This window comes from Schistocerca piceifrons, chromosome 6, assembly GCF_021461385.2.
Source record: "Schistocerca piceifrons isolate TAMUIC-IGC-003096 chromosome 6, iqSchPice1.1, whole genome shotgun sequence".
NCBI classification, from domain to species: Eukaryota; Metazoa; Arthropoda; class Insecta; order Orthoptera; family Acrididae; genus Schistocerca; species Schistocerca piceifrons.
In genome coordinates, this window is record NC_060143.1 from 254,280,923 (window position 1) to 254,298,910 (window position 17,988).

At 45.7% G+C, this 17,988-nt stretch overlaps 1 long non-coding RNA gene across 2 annotated transcripts in view; it reads right to left on the bottom strand.

Moving 5' to 3' along the window:
• LOC124803057 overlaps positions 1-17,988 on the bottom strand; it is a 1,523,538-nt gene that overhangs the window by 1,309,822 nt on the left and 195,728 nt on the right. The window lies entirely within an intron of this gene.

Genomic DNA, 17,988 nt, shown 5'->3' on the forward strand with positions numbered 1-17,988 from the left:
CTTCCTGTCGGTTAAATTGCGCGTCTGTAGCACGTCATCTTCGTGGTGTAGCAATTTTAATGGCCAGTATGTACACTGCTCTGCAAAGCAGGTTGATTTGGCAGGCCAAAACTGTTCCCACACAACGTACCTATCACTCCAGGTGGTAGAAAAAACTTTCGTCACATCTCCGCTCCTACTGGAGCTAGGCTGTTATAAAGTACCCCATGCTGATGTTCATGAGGCCTGCCGTTCACTGTGCCAAATTTGGTTGAAATCGATGCACGTTTTGTATTGAGATGATTAACTCATCTATTTCTGCTTGAGGAACTGAATTAAGCTTAATGTAGTTCAGTTATTAAGCAACGATTCGAAAGGAATCATAATGAAACATCCACTTCTCACTTAAGCACATTTGTTTGTATGAACACTTACACATTACGTGTTTACGTTACACCACAACAAAAAAGTTCCCAGCGTACTGTATTTCAGAAAAGTACTGATACATTACAACAGCAGCTGTATGTGGCGACCACCAACGTCGTTACAGACATTGTACATATGAAGAAAGTTCTGGTACACCCTCTCAATCCCACCTGGTGTGTCTTATGTTTTTAGTGCAGCAGCCAGAACTACTGTCAGCAGATCTTCCTTTGTCTCTACAGGAGTCTCGTAAATTAAGCTTTCCATACGATCCAACAAGAAGTAGTCCATAGGAGTTAAATCCGGCGATCGTGGAGGCCACGCGGTTGTACAACCTCGAGCTATACATCATTAACCATATCGTCTTTTAGATATCGCCGAACCGCACGAGAGAAGCGAGGTGGCGCATCACCTCTCGCAATGGCTCGCAATGGTAGACGTTAAGTGACATCGGGTGACTGACTGACGTAGTATACGTCACCCTGTCTACACTACTGCATACCAGGACAAGCAGTTTTGTTCTTTCCCTCAGCAGACGTCGACGCGTCACACATCTGACCTGAAAGTCACCGAACTGAAACGTTAGATTTCCGGACATGGGTTCCTATTCGAAGTATTATGTACTCATTCCCCTCTACGAGTCCTACAAGTTTGTAACGGGAATTTCCGAAGAAACTGTATTTTTTTCGGAGCTGATAATCAACTACCGCTCAAATTGCCATTCTTTGTCCTATAATTCCACAAGAAGACTGCAAAATGTTAAACTACCCCTCCTGAACAAAAACACTGCTTAGCTGTTCTGGCTTGAGGTTCAATTACAAGGCCATCATTTTGACAAAATTTTATTCCCTGCAAATATCACGCTGTAATCCATTTTGAAAGACCGATCATCACAATCGGAAAAAGTTAGACAAATTAATGGAATTATAATAAATCACGTACAAAAATACAGCGAACATAGTTCAGTTGAGTAAAAGTTTGTGACTAAGAACTTCCATAAGAAACTGCCTTCCAATTTTATTTATACGAGTCAGCAGGTATTCGAAGCCGTTGTCGTTAAAGGTAATATCTTACGGCTTGTTAGGCCACGTCATGTTCGTTTTCAGTTTCTCATAACACAATCCACGTTTCAACCCCTCTGCTGGAACCCTCGCCAGCATCTCCTGGTGTTCCCGAATAGCTCCTGAAGAGTATCTCAGAAGGGGGTGGTCAAGTTCACTGTGTAAAAATAAATTGAAGGACATGACGCGGCCTAACAATATAGATATTTTTACTTTTAAAATTTATTTTATTTCGTTGTTAAGCGTCTTGTCATTGGCATCATACCTGGTTTCAACCTCTTAGACATCATCAGGTGATCCTTGAATACATTTTGCGACACTGAGTATGTGACGGCAAGGATTTCAGGAGTCACACTCTCATATACGATCGCTCAATCTTGTCCTGCGGTGGCCAGTCTGAGCTGGGATGGTGTGGACCACCAGCTCTTAGCTGGAATGCCTTAGTTGAGCATACTCCTTCAGCATCCCGCGCTCTGACATGCTGAAATATTTACATCAAACAATCCATCTTGGTATCACAGTTCAGAAGAATCACCGCAATATGGTATCTAAAGTTAGAGACTTGCTGTTTTGTTCATATGCTCATTATCTATGTCTGATGAAACAATCAAATCTGTAAATTAATAGAAAGCTAGTGACGTAAGCGTTAACTACAGTCACTGTTAACTGGAGGCAACGAGATACACTGGCCTGCGGTGTATGTCACAGCACGTGATTTATTGTTTGAGAACACTTTAATACTTTTTATGTACATTTGAACAGATTCACGCTCTCAGTAACATATGACAAAGTTCAGAACCTTACTGCGTACCTTTCTATTGACATACCAGTTTCCTGTCCGGCTCCAGGCGTAGCCAAATATGCTCGATGAATGTCAGGTAGGTCAACTAGAGTGACGTCACATGTTCACTGGAGGAGGAGGAGGAGGAGGAATTTACCTTGGGCCCCTTTTGTTAACATGCAGATATAATTCCACTAGTCAGATAAGAATCAGAGCGCACATAAAAATTATAGGAATCCATTTCTCTTCCTATTTCTCCCAATTCGAGGATTCTGATGCGTATTTAAACAGTTCTGTGTGCACAGTAGATACATCATTCATTGTGCGCATGTCAATTTTGTAACTTATTACTTGGCACAGATGGCAGAAAATCAGATCCGGCTCATATCGTATGTCACAACCGGTATCTGAGGCACACAAGGAATGTAATGTTTAAGAAGACAGGGACTGCTTGTAATATATTTCCACACCGAGCCGAGTTTTAATCCAAAAGCGCAAATGGCGCAGTATAACAGCACTTAAGGTGTCATTCTACGAGCATTGCAGTACGTAGCCATAACAAATAATATCCGAGTTCATCCACTCCACAACGTCCTAGCACTGATAGAAGGCCGCGCGGAATGGCCGCGCGGTTACATCTACTCCGCAAGCCACCTGACGGTGTGTGGCGGAGGGTACCTTGAGTACCTCTATCGGTTTTCCCTTCTATTCCGGTCTCGTATTGTTCGTGGAAAGGAGGATTGTCGGTATGCCTCTGTGTGGGCTCTAATCTCTCTGATTTTATCCTCATAGTCTCTTCGCGAGATGTACGTAGGAGGGAGCAATATACTGCTTGACTCCTCGGTGAAGGTATGTTCTCGAAACTTCAACAAAAGCCCGTAACGAGCTGCTGAGCGTCTCTCCTGTAGAGTCTTCCACTAGAGTTTATCTATCATCTCCGTAACGCTTTCGCGGTTACTAAATGATCCTGTAACGAAGCGCGCTGCTCTCCGTTGGATCTTCTCTATCTCTTCTATCAACCCTATCTAGTATGGATCCCACACCGGTGAGGAGTATTCAGGCAGTGGGCGAACAAGTGTACTGTAACCTCCTTCCTTTGTTTTCGGATTGCATTTCCTTAGGATTCTTCCAATGAATCTCAGTCTGGCATCCGCTTTACCGACGATCAACTTTATATGGTCATTTCATTTTAAATCAGTCCTAATGCCTACTCCCGGATAATTTATGGAATTAATGACTTCCAGTTGCTGACCTGCTATATTGTAGCTGAATATAAAGGATCTTTCGTTGTGTGTATTCGCAGCGGATTACACTTGTCTACATTGAGATTCAATTGCCATTCCCTGCACCATGCGTCAATTCGTTGCAGATCCACCTGCATTTCAGTACAATTTTCCATTGTTACAACCTCTGGATATACTATAGCATCATGCGCAAAATGCCTCAGTGAACTTCCGATATTATCCACAAGGTCCTTTATGTTTATTGTGAATAGCAACGGTCCTACGACACTCCCCTGAGGCACACCTGAAATCACTCTTACTTCGGAAGACTTCTCTCCACTGAGAATGACATGCTGCGTTCTGTTATCTAGGAACTCTTCAATCCAGTCACACAATTGGTCTGATAGTCCATACGCTCTTACTTTGTTCATTAAACGACTGTGGGGGAACTGCATCGAACGCCTTGCGGAAGTCAAAAAGTACGGCATCTACCGGGGAGCCCGTGTCTTGTGGACGAATAGCGCGACCTGGATTTCACATGATCGTCTTTTTCGAAACCCATGCTGGTTGAAAGGCGCCATGTCACGGATTGCGCGGCTCCTGGCGCCGGAGGTTCGAGTCCTCCCTCGGGCGGGCGCGCGCGCGCGGGTGTGTGTGTGTGTGTGTGTGTGTGTGTGTGTGTGTGTGTGTGTGTGTGTGTGTGTGTGTGTGTGTGTGTGCGCGCGCGCGCGCGCGTAGTTAGTTTCAGTTAGTTTGCACAGTGTGTAAGTCGAGAGGCGGATGACCTCAGCAGTTTGGTCTCTTAGGAATTCACACAGATTTGAACATTTCAAAATTGATAGAAAGCGTTAAGGCAAGAGGAACTGACGATAATTGAGACGCCACAGTGAGGACCAGTCTGCTGACACCTCCAGATAATGAGACCAAACGACCGGATCGCCAGCCGTGATGACGTCGTATCCATCGTAAATATGACGGTTTTGGAAGCCCCAGTCTCAGTGTCTGGTCATCCCGTTGTCCTCTCTGATGCCGACGGAAGCCAGCCTCACCAGTTACAGACGAACTTGGTTGACGAATCGTGATGTGCTGCTTGGTGCAACAAGAAATCTCCGAGACCACAGCCAGCCAGCTGCAGTAGAACTTAGCTATTGCAAACTGCTCTTTGTTCACAGCCGTGATTCAAAATGAATTGGGCGAATCTGGACCTTCCCATTATGAAAGGCCATACCAAGTAACTGCAAAATACAAACTAAAAGCTGTTGGACGACGCAACTGAGTACTGCCTCCATGGCTGCTCGCTGTATTGCTGATTTGGGTCTTGGGCTTCCGCCTCTACAATAGCTGCCGTTCGTGATGTGCTGTTCTCAGCTGCTTAAGCATATGCCAGTCTTTGAGAGCGGGAACGCACTAGCTGGTACCGAGCCACAATAGGTACACACCTACAGCCTCCTGTTACAGGTACCCACACGACGTTGCCGCTGGGTGCCTGACCTGCATAACGGCTGCAGCCGACGATGCGCTGTGACCGAGTTCGCGTTCCTTGTCGCACTGAAGTTTCTAAATCAGCATACCTTCCACCGCACCGGAGAAGACAGGCCGTACTGTAAAATCACAAATAACAAATAGGAGTATCCACCAGAGACATCGTAAGACCTCTCTCCTCCACTGTCCTAGATAAAAAAGCAATGGACACCAGATCCCAATCAGAATCCATAGCCTGGTAGCCTGTGCTCCAGCTAAACTCTGGATATTCCGTCTAGCAAAGGCACACGAAACTGTATGCTCACTTAGACTTACACAGGGTGGTCCATTGATAGCGACCGGGCCAAATATCTCACGAAATAAGCATCAAACGAAAAAACTGCAAAGAACGAAACTCGTCTAGCTTGAAAGGAGAAACCAGATGGCGCAATGGTTGGCCCGCTAGATAGCGCTGCCATAGGTCAAACGGATATCAACTGCGTTTTTTTAAATAGGAACCCCCATTTTTATTACATATTCGTGTAGTATGTAAAGAAATATGAATGTTTTAGTTGGACCACTTTTTTCGCTTTGCGATAGATGGCGCTGTAATAGTCAAACCTGTAAGTACGTGGTATCACGTAACATGCCGCCAGTGCGGACGGTACTTGCTTCGCGATACATTACCTGTGTTAAAATGGCCCGTTTACCAATTGCGGAAAAGTTCGATATCGTGTTGATGTATGGCTAATGTGTTCAAAATGCCCAACGGGCGAGTGCTATGTATGCTGCTCGGTATCGTGGAAGACATCATCGAAGTGTCCGGACCGTTCGCCGGATAGCTACGTTATTTAAGAAAGTGTTCAGCCACATGTGAAATGTCAGCCACGATCTACAACAAATGACGATGCCCAAGTAGGTGTTCTAGCTGCTGTCGCGGCTAATCCGCACATCAGTAGCAGACAAATTGCGCGAGAATAGGGAATCTCAAAAACGTCGGTGTTGAGAATGCTACATCAACATCGATTGCACCCGTGCCTTATTCCCATGCACCAGGAATTGCATGGCGACGACTTTGAACGTCGTGTACAGTTCTGCCACTGGGCACAAGAGAAATTACGGGACGACGACAGACTTTTTGCACGCGTTCTATTTAGCGACGAAGCGTCATTCGCGAACAGCGGTAACGTAAACCGGCATAATATGCACTACTGGGCAACGGAAAATCCACGATGGCTGCGACAAGTGGAACATCAGCGACCTTGGCGGGTTGATGTATCGTGCAAAATTACGGGAGGAAGGATAATTGGCCCACATTTTATCGATGGCAATCTGAATGGTGCAATGTATGCTGATTTCCTACGTAATGTTCTACAGATGTTACTACAAGATGTTTCACTGCATGACGGAATGGTGACGTACTTCCAACATGATGGATGTCCGGCACATAGCTGGTGTGCGGTTGAAGCGGAATTGAATAGCATGTTTCACGACAGGTAGATTGGCCGTCGATGCACCATATCACGGCCCGCACGTTCACCGGATCTGATGTCGCCGGAGCCGGCCTGTGTGGCCGAGCGGTTCTAGGCGCTTCAGTCTGGAACCGCGCCACCGCTACGGTCGCAGGTTCGAATCCTGCTTCGGGCATGGATCTGTGTGATTTCCTTAGGTTAGTTAGGTTTAAGTAGTTCTAATTTCTAGGGGACTGATGACGCTCAGAACTTGCGGAGTATAAATGTAGATGTGCACTCCTGGAAATTGAAATAAGAACACCGTGAATTCATTGTCCCAGGAAGGGGAAACTTTATTGACACATTCCTGGGGTCAGATATATCATATAATCACACTGACAGAACCACAGGCGCACAGACACAGGCAATAGAGCATGCACAATGTCGGCACTAGTACAGTGTATATCCACCTTTCGCAGCAATGCAGGCTGCTATTCTCCCATGGAGACGATCGTAGAGATGCTGGATGTAGTCCTGTGGAACGGCTTGCCATGCCATTTCCACCTGGCGCCTCAGTTGGACCAGCGTTCGTGCTGGACGTGCAGACCGCGTGAGACGACGCTTCATCCAGTCCCAAACATGCTCAATGGGGGACAGATCCGGAGATCTTGCTGGCCAGGGCAGTTGACTTACACCTTCTAGAGCACGTTGGGTGGTACGGGATACATGCGGACGTGCATTGTCCTGTTGGAACAGAAAGTTCCCTTGCCGGTCTAGGAATGGTAGAACGATGGGTTCGATGACGGTTTGGATGTACCGTGCACTATTCAGTGTCCCCTCGACGATCACCAGTGGTGTACGGCCAGTGTAGGAGATCGCTCCCCACACCATGATGCCGGGTGTTGGCCCTGTGTGCCTCGGTCGTATGCAGTCCTGATTGTGGCGCTCACCTGCACGGCGCCAAACACGCATACGACCATCATTGGCACCAAGGCAGAAGCGACTCTCATCGCTGAAGACGACACTTCTCCATTCGTCCCTCCATTCACGCCTGTCGCGACACCACTGGAGGCGGGCTGCACGATGTTGGGGCGTGAGCGGAAGACGGCCTAACGGTGTGCGGGACCGTAGCCCAGCTTCATGGAGACGGTTGCGAATGGTCCTCGCCGATACCCCAGGAGCAACAGTGTCCCTAATTTGCTGGGAAGTGGCGGTGCGGTCCCCTACGGCACTGCGTAGGATCGTACGGTCTTTGCGTGCATCCGCGCATCGCTGCGGTCTGGTCCCAGGTCGACGGGTACGTGCACCTTCCGCCGACCACTGGCGACAACATCGATGTACTGTGGAGACCTCACGCCCCACGTGTTGAGCAATTCGGCGGTACGTCCACCCGGCCTCCCGCATGCCCACTATACGCCCTCGCTCAAAGTCCGTCAACTGCACATACGGTTCACGTCCACGCTGTCGCGGCATGCTACCAGTGTTAAAGACTGCGATGGAGCTACGTATGCTACGGCAAACTGGCTGACACTGACGGCGGCGGTGCACAAATGCTGTGCAGCTAGCGCCATTCGACGGCCAACACCGCGGTTCCTGGTGTGTCCGCTGTGCCGTGCGTGTGATCATTGCTTGTACAGCCCTCTCGCAGTGTCCGGAGCAAGTATGGTGGGTCTGACACACCGGTGTCAATGTGTTCTTTTTTCCATTTCCAGGAGTGTAGATTTTAATTCCCAAAGCCCTCAGAGCCATTTGAACAATTTTTGTCGTCCCCGGATTTCTTTCTGTGGGGAAAGTTGAAGGATATTTGCTATCGTGATCCACCGACAACGCCTGACAACATGCGTCAGCGCATTGTCCATGCATGTGCGCACATTACGGTAGGCGAACTACTCGCTGTTGAGAGGAATGTCGTTACACGAATTGCGAAATGCGTTGAAGTTGATGGACATAATTTTGACCATTTATTGCATTAATGTGATATTTACAGGTAATCACGCTGTAACAGCATGCGTTCTCAGAAATGATAAGTTCACAAAGGTACATGTATCACATAGGAAGAACCGAAATAAAATGTTCAAACATACGTACGTTCTGTATTTTAATTTGAAAAACTTACCTGTTACCAACTGTTCCTCTAAAATTGTGAGCCATATGTTTGTGACTAATAAAGCGCCATATATCACAAATCGAAAAAAGTGGTCCAACTAAAACATTCATATTTCTTTATGCATTACACGAATATGTAATAAAAATGTGGGTTCCTATTTTAAAAAAACGCTGTTGATGTCCGTTTGACCTATGGCAGCGCCATCTAGCGGGCCAACCATAGCGCCATCTTGTTTTCCCCTTCAAGCTAGACAAGTTTCGTTCTTGGTAGTTTTTTCGTTTGACGCTTATTTCGTGAGATATTTGGCCCTGTCACGATCAATGGACCATCCTGTATAAAACTGTCAAAATATTTTTGTAGCCAGTTATTTATAAGGGATGCTGAACAACAGTAGAGACGGAAGCATCTGTACAAGATTGCAGACATCGTAACGAAATATCACGCACATTGCAGGAACCGGTATTACCGACTTGAATTTCGGTAATGTTATATGCGAAATTATCATTTACCATTATTACAATAGCGAATACAACGGAGATCACTGGGGATACGAATGCTCCAGGTATGTGACGTGGTCGAATTCTGCCTGTGGTTGAGCTTTTTTAAACCTCGAGGGGAACTGAGGGCTTTGCTGTCCTCTGTGCCAATGTCTTATCTGTTACATAATTATTTTGATGTCTTCGTTCTGTACTCTTTCAATTACTGTGGTTTTTCAACACATTTTTACTGACTGTAGTTTTTCTTTCATTATCTTCTTCAGCTTTCACAGTACCATGTGATAGTGAGTTACACCAAGGCCTATTAGTTGCATTTTTAATATTATGGAGACGATGTCGTTCCATGACACTAGATACAACTGCTTACTTACGACCCTGCTTTTTTATTTTTTCTGCACGTCTTAACCATCCCTCCTATCCACTGTAATGCGTTGAAATACATAAATGAGGACTTTGCTCATTTTTACGGTAGAAGTGGCATATATTTTCCCAAAATAAAATCTTCAGCTGAAGATTGAAATATTTTATTGCATTTAATCGATTTCGATGGATTAATCTTATCTTTTGAATTTAGATACTGGCTTATAACACGGATAGATACGATACGTCTGGATACGACTGACAGATGATATGTACGTAACCATTCTGTCTTATCACCTGCATCCATTCATGTTTACTGTGCATTCAGACGGACTTGGGCAAGTCCAGCAGAACAATGCAAACCCACAGACGTCCAGAACTGCTGGATAGTGGCTCCAGGAACACACTTCTGAGCTTAAACACTTCCGATCGCGCCAAACTCCCCATAAATGAACATTATTCAGCATATCTGGGACACCTTGCAATGTGCTGTTCAGAAGAGATCCTCACCCGTTCATACTCTTACGGATTTATGGACAGCCCTGCAGGATTCATGGTGTCAGTTCCCTCCAGCACTACTTCAGACATTAGTTGAGTCCATTCCATACCGTGTTGCGGCACTTGTTTGTGGTCACAGGGCCCTAGACGATATTAGGCAGATGTACCAGTTTCTTTGGCTCTTCAATGTACTTGGCATTATTAATTTAAGGAGTGACCGCTTCTTCCTCCTGTCACCACCTCTTTACCTCCCTGAGACGGATGTTTGTATTCCATTTGCCTGTGTGTAGTGCGTTAATCAAGTGAAAGTGAATGGAAGTCCTTTAATGTTCGCGAATAGTGTACCCTCGTCGTTTATGCGCCTGGCGGATTCGATTCGGGGACGGCGCAGCTTCCCGCCCTGGAGACAGCGCTTTCTCACGCACGGCCGTTCGGGCGGGTTGGTAACGTAAGCAAACGTAACTGAAGAAATATCTTAACGATTTACACAGTAACATAATGACTAACCCAGAGAAATATCTCGATCTAAAGGGGGCACTAAAAAAAATTTAAAAAACCATTCGGTTGTCTATCCTCCTCAAAAGAATTAGGGGAAATTGAATCTGGGCATTTGCCATACTTCACTGAGCAATAGTGAGGGCTAGGTATGTTACAAAATTTTACATTAATCTTTCACAAATTAAGTACAGAACTAAAGATCATTACATTCTCAATCATTTGCACGAAAAGAACTGAAAAGCAAAATGGAAAAAAATCATTCATCCCGTCCCCCTGAGTGCTTTTCATTAGACTTTGAGAGCTTCAGTAATGTGTATACCGTGCGTGAGCGTTTATCACTGCCTGAGACTGACGTGGCATGCTTTGTATAAGTCTAAGGAGATTACCCCATGGTATCCTTTCCCATTCTTTAATGAGAGCCAATGAGTGTCTCTAGTGGAAAAAGGCGACCACGAACACGTCTGTTAAGCATCTCCCACATATGCACCATGGGGTTTAAATCTGGACTCACCGCCTGCCATTCCAGTACTTCAATGTGCAGGCTTTGCAAGCCGCCATGTAGGTCCAGGCACTAGAAGGATTTCAGGGACACCACCGTATGCAGCACCCATCTCGTGGTCCAACAAGATTTTTTCGACGTATTGCCCGGCGTTAAGGTGACCATGGACAACGACAAGATCCGTATGGCTGTCAACACTGACGCCTCCACACTTTATCACAGAAAACTGGAAATCTGTCGACGTCCTGGGCAACATTTGACAGGTGCGGTTCACCACAGGTCTCCACACAAGGATGCGGCCATCATGTCGCATCGGAGGATATCTTGACTCGTTTCGCCACTGAAGAAGCTGCCAGTTGACGTGGGAACGAGAACTGAAGGCGAGATGCAAGATGTTGTCCTGTCAAGCGGGGTATTCGAACAGAACGTCTGGGTCGTAGGGTCCATTTTCGTAACTTGACCATTACAGTATGATCGGACACAGTGGCTCCGGTGGCCCCTCTGAGGTCGTCTTTCTGTGCTCTGGTATCCGTAAGACGCCGCAACGCAGGGATAACCAGATGTCTGTCTTTCGTGGGGTTGTAATGCGTCCGCGACCTTGTCGTTCTCGCCTTGCGTACTGACCTGTCCCTCTGTAGCGTGTACACAACCTGTGGATGACACATGGGATCACTGGAATCTGCAGCAACACGACCGAAAGTCCATCCTTTTTTGATCACACAGAACGCCGTTGCAACTTACACTGCATTACGATTTAGCATTGCGCGTGTTTGGTTGTAGATAACGACAAAAAATAACAATTGCCATGTATGTACTGGAATACTCTGTTTCAAATTCTAAAGCTGGCAGGGGGTAAAATACAGGGAGCGAAAGGCTATTTACAATTTGTACAGAAACCAGATGGCAGTTATAAGAGTCGAGGGGCATGAAAGGGAAGCAGTCGTTGGGAAGGGAGTGAGACAGGGGTGTAGCCTCTCCCCGATGTTATTCAATCTGTATATTGAGCAAGCAGTAAAGGAAAAAAAAAGAAAAATGCGGAGTAGGTATTAAAATCCATAGAGAAGACATAAAAACTTCGAGGTTCGCCGATGACATTGTAATTCTGTCAGAGACAGCAAAGGACTTGGAAGAGCAGTTGAACGGAATGGACAGTGTCTTGAAAGGAGGATATAAGATGAACATCAACAAAAGCAGAACGAGGATAATGGAATGTAGTCGAATTAAGTCGAGTGATGCTGAGGGAATTAAATTAGGAAATGAGACACTTAAAGTAGCAAATGAGTTGCCATTTGGGGAGCAAAATAACTGGTGATTGTCGAAGTAGAGAGGATATAAAATGTAGACTGGCAATGGCAAGGAAAGCGTTTCTGAAGAAGAGAAATTTGTTAACATCGAGTATAGATTTAAGTGTCAGTAAGTCGTTTATGAAAGTATTTATTTGTATGGAGTGTAGCCATGTATGGAAGTGAAACATGGACGATAAATAGTTTGGAGAAGTAGAGAATAGAAGCTTTCTAAATGTGGTGCTACAGAAGAATGCTGAAGATTAAATGGGTAGATGACATAACTAATGATGAAGTATTGAATAAAATTGGGGAGAAGAGGAGTTTGTGGCACAACTTGACAAACAGAAGGGGCCGGTTAGTAGGACATGTTTTGAGACATCAAGGGACCACAAATTTAGCATTGGAGGGCAGCGTGGAGGGTAAAAATCGTAGAGGGAGACCAAGAGATGAATACACTAAGCAGATTCAGAAGGATGTAGGTTGCAGTAAGTACTACTGGGAGATGAAGCAGCTTGCACAGGATAGGGTAGCACGGAGAGCTACATCAAACCCGTCTTAGGACTGAAGACCACTACAACAACATATGTGTACCTCGTCAGAAAACGCTGGGACCCAAGTATTCACTTCCTTCTGAGGGGTCACCTCACACGGTAATGCGTAAGGCAGCCAACAGACGGCGAATTATTTTATTTGTTGTGTAACTGAAAGCAACGATCACAGGTACCGCCTGTATCAAAACATGTTTAACATACCGGACGTTGACACACGTGTTCTCCTAACTTTTTTGAAAGATGTAGTTATAACCCGCGTGGCTAAAGGTAAGCGCAAGTGTTTTTCTTTGAAGTGACAAATGTTTCAAAAAATAAATAAGGCTATGAGAATTTTTACATTTGTAGCACTAAATGAACGACAGGTAAATAACCACGTTACGTTTTTGTTTCGGCCGAGAGAATTTTACTGGTATTTCTGATAAACAAGTCAAGATAAATAAACAGGTAAAATAATATGGAACATGTTTTGCTTCGACTTTGTCGTTGCTACCGATAACAAAAATACAAATTACCACCACAGTGTAGAAAGAGTTGTCCCGTTTTTGTGAAGCGTTTCCCTGGTAAACACAGCACACTTAAAAATATCACTTTAATAACAGAGCTCAGAATTTTTGTTTTAATTGTACACTTCCACTCACTTTGACAATAGCTAAGAGAGAATGTATTATACTCCATGATCCCTCTGGGAGACTGGAAGAGGGAGTAGGTTTTCGAATTCTGAAAGAACTACGAGTGCCTTTCCTTTGGCGACTCCTTGTAGATAATGTTGAGCAAATAATTTCGTGACACTCTCGGTCCACCTAAGCAAATCCCTTACGGAGCAGATAGTTCAGTTTCCACTTTCCTTATACATGTTTTATAAATAAACGAAGAAAGTTGCAAATTTCACTTTTATTTACTTGATAACTAGTATCGGGTCCTCAAGTAAATAAAAGAGAAATTTGAAACTTTGCCTGTTTTTCCATTGCATTTATTAAGAAGTTTCTGCCCTACAATTACTCCAGCGTGCTAGAAGTTCGTAAGGACAGTAAACACAAGAAAACCACTGAAGAATTACTGGGGTGGTGAGCGGTTTTGTGAGTGATATCCTTCGAAGACGAGTGGTTTCCTGACAACTATACTTTTCATCTTATGGGAGCCTATCTCTCTCGATGTGCAATTGTTATGAATGTCACAGTTCCCTGTAATCCCTGACGTACTTATAAAATAAAACGACATTCCGTCCAGTTATTTCGCCTTTCTGTGTTACATGTCTTTTGAAAATCAGCTAACAATAGTGGCATAAATTAGAAACCTGTACGTTCTGTAGGCAATAATGACGTCTTTTGTAAATTTTGTAATGTTATCTGGTCTGTCACTTATTTCCTCTATTACTTTCTTTGTACCTATGTTTTTCAGTTTCAATTTCTGTGACTTACGTTTTTGGTAATATCCATTCCTATTTAACTGAAGTGCCCACTGAGCTATTCCCTAACGCAATATCTATAACTTTCGATAACTTCAAGTGTGGTTTTTATTCCTTAGTATTTCTATGCCCCACTACTTTGAGCATTGATTCTTCCTGATAGTCTCCTAAACTTCAGTCTACTCCTCATCACTACTAAATTGTGGTCTCAGTCTATACATGCTGGGTGCACCTTACAGTACAGTACCAGATTTCGGAGCCTCTGCCTGATCATGACGCAATGTAACTGAAATCTTCCCTTATCTCCCGGCCTTCTCAAAGTATACCTCCAGATCCTGTTATTCTTGAACATAGTATTCGCTAGGTGAAATTTATTGCAGAATCAGTTAGTCTTTCTCCTTTCTCGTTGCTAGTGCCAATCCCATATTCTCCTGTAACCCTTTCTTCTACTCCTCTTGGAACCGCATTCCAGTCCCCTATGACTATTAGATTTTCATATCCCTTCACGTACTGAATGACACGTTCAATATCCTCAAATACTTTCTCTATCTATTCATCTTCAGCTTGCGGCGTCGCCATGTATACCTGAGCTATTGTCGGTGTTGGTTTGTCGTCGATTCTGATGAGAAAAATCCTATCACTGAAGTGTTCATAGTAACACATTCTCTGCTCTACCTTCTTATTCATAATGGATCCTACTCCCATTTCACTTTTCTGCTGTTGTTGACATTACCCTATACTCGTATGACTAGAAATCCTTGTCCTCCTTCCATTTCACTTCACTGACCCCCACTACATCGAGATTGAGCCTTCTAATTCCCGTTTTCAAATATTCTATCTTCCCTACCACACTCAAACTTCTGTCTTTCCACGCCCCGACTCGTAGAATGTTTACCTTTCGTTTATTATTTATTCTTTTTTCTCGTGGTCACCTCCCCCTTCGTAGCTCCCTCTCAGAAATCCGAATGGGGGACAACGCCGTAACGTTTTGCCAACAGAGATCATCACGGCACTTTTTCAGTCAGAAACCACATGTCCTGTGGATACACATCATGCGTCTTTAATGCAGTGGTTTCCATTGCCTTCTGCATCTTCATAGTTTGGTCATTGCTGATTCTTCCGCCTTTACTGACAGTTTCCCAGCTGAACCCCTGTACGCCCCTCCGTTCTCTTTGACAAGGCCGTTGGCAAAACGGGGTGGTTTCTCATGCCAGTAACTTCGGCTGCCAATACTGATGATTTTTATTCAAAATGTAAGCGACAGCGAGGTTTGAACCCGGTACCTAAAACGTTTTGATTACCAACCGAAGACGCTACCCCTTTTTTCTTTAGTCTCATTCTGATCGTTATTATTCGTTGCATTTGTTCGGAGCGGACGTCCCATGACTTCCCCGTCCTAGTACATCGGTGATCCATTCACTCATTTTTTTTTTTTTTTTTACAGAGGGCAGCTAACCCTCTGACCGAACACGCTAAGCTACCGTGCCGGCAGCCCTAGACCACGGGTCATCTCATGCTCTGTTACATCTGCAGATTACCCGATTCTATTGCAGCCATGGTTCAAATGGCTCTGAGCACTTTGGGACTTAACTTCTGAGGTCATCAGTCCCCTAGAACTTAGAACTACTTAAACCTAACCAACCTAAGGACATCACACACATCCATGCCCGAGGCAGGATTCGAACCTGCGACCGTAGCGGTCGCGCGGTTCCAGACTGAAGCGCCTAGAACCGCTCAGCCACACCGGACGGCTATTGTAGTCATGGGATATCAGCAGCTCATTGTGTTTGCTGGCAGGCAAATGTAGTAACTTGCATGCCCTTCCTGTAGTTGTTTTGACATGTTGATAAAAATTCAATTTCTGGTCTATGAATACACCCAAGTATCTTGTAACCATGTTTCTTTTTATGCGTTTTCCATCTGCTTTAATTGCGGGATTCCTTTGTATGTTTCCATTAAACAGTAATGCAGAGGGCTTTATTTGGGTAATGGTGAGTTTATTTGTAGCACACGAATTGCCTTTGTTTGTAGTGCTGCTAATGTCTTCGCTTCACGGTGCTCTCTGGAGTTGGCCGCTGTCGCGAAGAGGTGGTGGTCCACTCCTTTTGAGCTATCGTCTCCATCCACTGACTGAGTCCGCAAATCGACCCCTGTGGGCATCCCTTACGGTTTCTTTTTTATCACCTTGCGAATTCCTTCCGTCACTCGGCGACTCTATTTTGCAATAGTCTAGGAGATTATTATGCAGAGCCGCCAAGAGCTGCAGGTTTCGAAGGCGTACACACACCGCTGGCCGCGATACGCTGAGGTGACGAACAAAACTCACAGGGTGCCTCCTAATATCGTGTCAGGCCTCTCCCTGCCCCCCCCCCCGTGACGTCATTTCACTGTCACTAATAAACTGGAGAACGCGGTCGGCTGAGCGCGTGTCATCTGCTAAAATCGACGATAAATCAGGCGATAGCTGTAGACGGGAGCGTAACGGATTAAAATAGGGGCATTCAATTAAAAGGTGTCTGACCGTCCACAGCTGAGAGCAGTGGGGACAGAGTGGGGGAGGATCGCCGCTTAAAAGATGTCGATGACTAAAAAGACAGTGCCCTATCCGGAGTCTAGCTAAAATTACCTCCTCCCGACGACGCGTTCGTGAGGAAGAGGTCCAAGCGCAAGGAAGGGCTTTCACTTCCCGCAATTTATTATGGGGAAGTGTTGACCAATGCGCATGCCATAAATGAGCAACTAGGCGACATAATCCGCTCCGGACATCGGTGAAGGGAAGCGACTGAATAGCTGGCCGAGGAAGAGATACTGCAGCCTTGGCCGCTATATAGGCCGCCTCATTCCCACAGATACCAGCGTGTCCCGGGAGCCAGAGGAACGCCACCGAGACGCCCCCCAGGTGGAGCAAGCGCAGACAGTCCTGAATCCGGTGGACCAGAGGGTGCACAGGGTAAAGAGCTTGGAGACTGAGGAGAGAGCTGAGAGAATCTGAGCAGATAACATACTGTATCCGCTGATGGCGGCGGATGTAGTGGACAGCCTGGAGAACAGCGTAAAGCTCCGCAGTATAAACCGAACACTGGTCGGGAAGCCGAAAGTGATTTGGGGTGTCGCCAACAATATAGGCACTCCCTACACCTAACGATGTTTTCGAGCCGTCGGTGTAAATAAATGTGGCTTCCGTCATTTGTGCACATAGAGCAGCAAATGCCCGACGGTAAACAAGTGTAGGGGTACCATCCTTGGGAAATTGACATAGGTCACGGAGCAAGTAGATCCGGGGACGGAGCCAAGGCGGTGCTGTACCCCAAGTTGTCAAGAAGGTTTTAGGAAAGCGGAAGGAAAGAGAATGGAGCAGTTGACGGAAGCGGCCTCCCGGGGGTAGTAGGGAGGAGGAGCGGCCTGCATACCCGACATCAAAGGAGGCGTCGAAAAAAAGGTCATGGGCTGGATTAGCAGGCATGGAAGACAGATGGCTAGCATAACGACTCAGAAGGACTGCCCGCCGATTGGACAGCGGAGGTTCAGCAGTCTCAGCATAAAGGCTTTCCACAGGGCTGGTGTAAAAAGCTCCAGATACTAAACGTAATCCACGGTGGTGGATAGAGTCGAGACGCCGAAGAATAGACGGCCGAGCAGAGGAGTAGACTATGCTTCCATAATCCAATTTCGAGCGCACTAAGGCGCCATAGAGGCGGAGAAGGGCCACTCGGTCCGCTCCCCAGGAGGTACCATTCAGGACACGGAGGGTGTTAATGGAACGCAGACAGCGAGCCGTAAGATAGGAAACGTGGGAGGACCAGCACAGTTTTCTGTCAAACATAAGGTCCAAGAATTTAGCGACGTCGGAAAACGGAAGGTTGACAGGACCTAGATGTAAGGAGGGCGGAAGAAACTCCTTACGTCGC